This window comes from Heptranchias perlo, chromosome 1 (genome assembly GCF_035084215.1).
Source record: "Heptranchias perlo isolate sHepPer1 chromosome 1, sHepPer1.hap1, whole genome shotgun sequence".
In the NCBI taxonomy this organism is placed as follows: domain Eukaryota; kingdom Metazoa; phylum Chordata; class Chondrichthyes; order Hexanchiformes; family Hexanchidae; genus Heptranchias; species Heptranchias perlo.
The window spans coordinates 108732632-108738828 of NC_090325.1; the positions used below are offsets into that span (position 1 = coordinate 108732632).

General features: G+C 40.7%; 1 protein-coding gene across 3 annotated transcripts in view; it reads left to right on the plus strand.

Annotated features, from left to right (window-relative positions):
• LOC137324798 (prominin-1-A-like) overlaps positions 1–2352 on the plus strand; it is a 168329-nt gene extending 165977 nt beyond the window's left edge. For all 3 annotated transcript variants that reach the window (XR_010963722.1, XR_010963723.1, XM_067989519.1), the window contains one exon: positions 1265–2352. The gene's annotated coding sequence lies outside the window, so the exon portion shown is untranslated. The remainder of the gene's footprint in view (positions 1–1264) is intronic.
• Positions 2353–6197: the final 3845 nt, after the last annotated feature.

Sequence of the window (6197 nt, forward strand, 5' to 3'; positions counted from 1 at the left end):
ATTTTGTCACTTGAGAATTAATGGCCAAGAAATTTGATGGCGCCAGGCTCATTTTTCAGCACAAAATGGGCACCTAAGCATCCAATATGATGGGCATGGCACGCGCGCACTCATTACACTCCAGAAGTGTGCTGCCTGCCATATGGGTAAAGGCAGGAAAAGAGGTGCCCAGGGCCTGTGTCTGAAGTAGGCGTTAGGCCATTTGCATATGCAAGTAGGGGGCCAAACGCTCATTTGAGGCCCCCTTTGCAAAATTGGGCTCCGTTCATGTGGTCTACATGCGGCCTAACCGCCACCAAAAAAGTCAGTTTTTAAAAAAATATATACTTGTCTGAATGTGGAGCCAGAAGGAGCATGAGTGTTTCTCCTGGGTCCACTACAGTGCTAAAGTCTGTTGCCGACCCTGCTTGGTCCCCTCCCAGTTGCCTCTCTCATCGCCTCCCCCTTCCCCCTCCCGACCGCCTTCCCCCTCCCGACCGCCTTCCCCCTCCCGACCGCCCTCCCCCTCCCGACCGCCCTCCCCCTCCCGACCGCCCTCCCCCTCCCGACCGCCCTCCCCCTCCCGACCGCCCTCCCCCTCCCGACCGCCCTCCCCCTCCCGACCGCCCTCCCCCTCCCGACCGCCCTCCCCCTCCCGACCGCCCTCCCCCTCCCGACCGCCCTCCCCCTCCCAGGACCTACCTGAGAGCCCCTGCTGGCGATGCAATGGCCCAATATTGAAATGCTCCGCATTGTCAAGCTTCCTGGGGACACCTAGCAGGCGTCTGCAGCTCACAGGGGATTGTTCCCTGCGCCCAATTCACGCCGGTCAATAAGTTTAAATTCAAATCATTTCACAGGTCTTCACAATGTGCCTTCTACTTTACCAACGTGGAATAAGTTTACAGAAAGCTGAAAACTACTTTGTTTTGTTATTGTTGAAATGATCAGTTTGAGGTTTATATTAAAATCAAATATTTGTGTATATGTTTGTATATTAGATTAGCTTGTCTACAAAGCTATCACCAATCGTGTGTTTATTTGTTTATCATCTGTGTTAACAAATGATTTGAGTAAGTTTAATTCGTAACTTGTGTGAAATAAGTTAATGTAGGAAAGGATTTCACTGTCGTAGTGCAGTAAACTGCAGCTTTTCATTGAAGAACAGCCCTCAAATCTGCAATAAACCAATCCAAGGTTGAGGAAGCATAATTTAATATTTTGATTGACCTGTACATTTCCTCCAAATTTCATATCTTCATTGCTTTTTATTTGGCACTAACAGGAGGACCTTCATGCGTTTTATTTGGCCCCTCAATGAATCGAGATCTATGTACCATGCAGAAGGCCTTCAGATGAATCAGCTCCAGCGCATCACTTAGTCAATATGCACCTTATTAACCTATGTGTTGGGAATAAACAGTTGAACACTTGGGGAGTGTTTTTTTTAACTTGAACTCTGATCAAATGCTATCAACATGATTAACATTTACAGTTGAAAGACAATCAGGCATTTTTTTTGTTCCCATATCTCAAAATGTTGCATTTTACACCTTTTTTATTTTAAGCAGCCCACTATCCTACACTAGAGTATAGTGTTTCACTATGTAAAATCATAAGTGGTGTTGTTTTTAGCTTAAACTTTGTTATCTTAGCACTTTTGTTACACTAAACATTTTGTAACATTTTTGTTTTATGAAACTCTGTAAACAATTTACATAACCTGTTGATTTTGGATATATGTATTATAAAGCTGTTGAGTAGATCACCTTTTGTAAATTTTAATGTAGATTGTTTTATATACTTAAACCGTATGCTGATCAGATTAAATATTTTATATGTTAGGAAAGTGAAATTAATTTAGAAGGGTTTAAATGCAACAATATGCTGTTAATAATGGAATGCCTGTTACAGTTGGTGGATATGTGCTGCTGTGTTGTATGGGTAGCTGCTCAAACTAATGTGAAGGGTTTTTTTGGGTGGGGAGAAATAGTTTCCTACAATTTATCAATGTTTTTGTTAAATGTGATGCAGGTTTTTGAGGAGTGGTTTGCAATGAGCTATTATACAGGAAAATCAGAATACTTTTCTAAATTAGACATTATCTTTAACTATAGTATTTGAAGATGCTTATTATGCCATTGATGTAGAGTATTTTAGTGGAATTTGTTAGACCATTGAAATTACCGTACTACTGCCATAACCTAATGATCATGTGCACCAGTTTATATTTAAGGTGTGCAATATTCAAAGCATTTAAACACAAGTTTGTCTCTGGCATTGTTTAATTCAGGTGCTCTCATTGTTGGGTAGAATGTGCAAATATTGAATGCTTTAACCACAACTTTTTTTAGAATTGAATTTGTATATAATGTCCATAGTTGTAGATTTATGGGATCTTTCTATTTTGAATATTCAATAAAATGTCTTGGATACTAGGTATTTTGTTAGCCATACTTCCTGCAAAAGAAAATGCAGATAACATTTTGATGTGTCCGTGTCATCTTGCAGACTTGATGCTTTGCAGAAGCGCTTCACCACAATAACACATGTAATTAGATCTCTCAAACTATGTAAGTTGAGAAATTTGCTGATCCTGTATTTTTTTTCAATTCACTGTTTTTCTTCCCCACCCCAACTCCCCTAAATTCTACTGCACCGCTCACCCTTAAAAGGGCTTGTCCTCCTGCCTTCCATTCCTTTGGCAATGTTGCTTGTGAGCCAGATGCTATAAGATGAGCAAAGGGAGACCTGGCTGATTTCCACTCAAATTCCCCTTCCTTCCGGTGAGGAGCTCTGTGGGAAAGGTATAACCAAAATTGTAAATATGCCACTGTGGACGCCATCTAGTGCTGCACGACTCTTGTCAGCCTGCATTAGTACTTCATTTTACTCTGCCACCAGGTGCCCTGTATGGATTTCTGATTCTGTTTTATAGACTACTTTAAAAACTTAGCATAACTATACTTACACAAAAGTATTGAAATTATATTTTGAAAGCTGAAAATGATCATGCATGTCAGTTAAATCCCATCCTGATGTGTGTAGAGACTATTTCTTCTTTGTTCTCAGAGTGTGGCGACCATGGCAAAGCTGCGTTTAGTGCCCATGCCTAGTTGCCCTGAGAAGGTGGTGGTGGGCTGCCTTCTTGAAGTATTGCAGTCCTTGTGATGGTGTTCCCACAATGCTGTTAGGAAGGGAATTCCAGGGTACTGACCCAGTGCCAATATATGTTCAAGTCAGGATGGGGTATGACTTGCAGGTCAAGGTGTTCCCATGATATTGCTGCTCTTGTCCTCTATTGGTAGAGGTTGTGCTACAAGATGCTGTTGAAGCAATCCTAGAAATGTTAGGTTCCCAAAGAGGTTTTGTCCAATCAGAAGACTAATTTTATGTCTTGACTAGTGAGTCAGTTATGCCACATAAATAACTTCAATCCACCTCATACCCCCCTTAAATGAACAGGCTGGTTGAGGTTTAATGGCACACCGACTTGTCTACTTTGCTCGTATGTTGAGTGGAACTCCAAAGACTGGATAGAATGTTGAAATATTTGGCTATTACTTAGAGGGAGGTACCCCAAGAAGCTACAGGGTTCTCGCCTCTTGCATTACTCTACAGGCCATGCACTCGAGTCCTTTTAATCAGAGAGGCATTGTCAGAAAAGTCTGCAGATGAGGACAGAAATATAATAGATTATGTAGTTAAATTAAGGGATGATCTAACTAGATTGGCAGACCTTCACAAGAGAACTTAAAACATGTGGACAGCCACAGGAACAGCTGGTATAAAGGCAGTGCTCAGCACCAGGACTATCTGGTAGGCCAGAGCATGTTGTTGCTGCTACCCATGATGCAGAACAAGTTCCAGGCTCACTGGCCAGGTCTGTACATGGTAGTTTATGTAGTTAAGATGCACAATCGAACATTTAGGCATTGGGTCCACCATGTTTAAGCACTACTGCTCTCGCAAGGTCTGTCGCTGTTAGGTATATAACTGCTACTTATTTACTTCATCTTTTGTTAAATTTGCTTAATGGTTGTTAAACTTAAAACGAGGTCTGAAGGTGCAATGTTCTATTTGCTCATTGAAGATGAAAGAGATTGTATGACAGCATAGGCTAAGTCCAGTAGCTAAAAATAATTAATAGTTGGGGTTTTCTGTTTTGTTCTTCTGGACTTATTACCAAAAGCTTACGTAGATTTCAGTGCGAAGATGGATGTTCTTGGAGGTATGGGGATTTGGGAATAATCTAAGAGCCAAAATAATGTAGAGTAAGAGAAGTGGAAAAGATCCAAAAATGTAACTTATATTTCATTAATTACAAAAAGTCAACAAACTGCTATAGATGGTCAGCACACTGTGTATTGATTGGCCTTAGAACACAGTGTTAGTGAGCCTATTGCTTTTGATTTTTGATTCTCCAACAGGTATTTATAGTACTGGCTGTTTCTTAAGCATAAATGGGGATTACAAATGCTGAATGGATTTGTTGACTTCTGTCTATGGCCCTTGAATACCATCATCTGATGCATGTCTCGAGATGGTGTATCCCATGTTTAGTTCATTTACTCACCTCATATCTATTTTATGGATTGATTTATCTTTTTCCTCCTCAAATTGAAATTTCTTAGGTACATTGATTTCATCACTGTATTTGATGATGCTTTAATGCTCTGTTTTGAGCTTTGATTTTTGGAACACTCTAAACATTGCCAGTTGATTGTATTTGTGTTTGCCAGACATTCTTCAATAGCAGTGTATCTTCACACCCCTCCGCCCACCCTAACTTCTTTGCAGACATTTCCCTATTTGGCAATGTAATACTGCCTCCCCTTCTCAGCATCTCTTGGGTGAGAAGATTAAAGCCCTTGAATTGGCCTACATGTCTAACAATGTGCCCAACACTAAAGCTGCTATCAGCTTGGCATAATCAGTAGCAGTTTCACCTCTGAGTCAGATGGTTGTGGGTTTAAGCAACACGTCGGAATTTGCACTGCATTGTGTCATCCTTTAGCCCTGTCTGCCTGATCAACATTGAATAGTGCCATGGGATTATTAAAGAGCAGGGCATTCTTTTGGTGTTCTGGCCAAAATCTTCTCTCAACCTACACCATGAAAGAAGATGGATTAATTGGTCATTATTTCATTGTGGAATGTTGCTAGCGGACAATGGTGCCATGCCAGCTGGCATAAGTCACTGCACTCAAAGTAGTTGCTTTTCAATGTTATACGCTGCTATACAATGCAGAATAACTGTGAACTGGACTTTGAATCAATGCACTTTGATATCTTGGTATATTAATGCATAAAAATGCTTTGTTATGAATTTTAATGTTTTCTTCCATATTTTCTTGTGTTCTTATATAGCCCGTTCTCCTCTTTCCTCCTTCCCCCCCCCCCCCCAACCACCAAAAGCAACTAGTCCATTTATGCTTTAATGTCCAGAGAAAGGAAAAAGTTCTGTGGTGTTTGTTGAACTTTAGGGTTTTTTTTAGGGTTCACTGTCCAGGCATACGGTCACCCCACCAGTATAGAAATCATCTTTGAATTTAATGAACTTAAAATTAGAGCTCGGACAGTTACTCTCAAAGGTTTGAAGAGTTGGATCTCATCCACAAGTGAAAAATACTTCTCCTCCCAGTGCTTGTCTCTGGTACTGCAGTTGAGATCTGGAGCTCAATTTATGGTGAATCAAAGGAGTGAACCAGCACTGTTGTACTCTGTGGCACAAGGCTTTGAAGCACCATGTTTTTGCACTACCACACTACTTTATAGCTTAATCTTTGAAATCTCAAGAGACAAAACAAAAAACTGACTGTGGGTGAAAGCAGAACAGAAAGACTGTCTCACATTTAATGCATAGTTATAAAATGTAATTCACAAAATATCTTGTCATTCAAGAACAGTTTACAAAAACCATCTTGTATATCTTTTCAAAAATGTTAAATTCATGTAGAAACCACAGATTTTCCATCCAACAGGACAGCTGGAGACCTGTTCTTTAGCCTTCCCCAATACTGTTCAAAGGCGACCTGCAGGGATGCGTAGGAAAGCAGCTCCACGGATTATCTCCTCCATTTTCCCTTTCGCCTTATAGGCAAGCACCTAACCTCTGCCATGTGCTCTTCTATGGTAGCACAATTGACATTCAAAACTCTACATGGGAATCATGGGCAATGAAAACTTATTTTGAAAATAAACTTATTTGCTAGCTT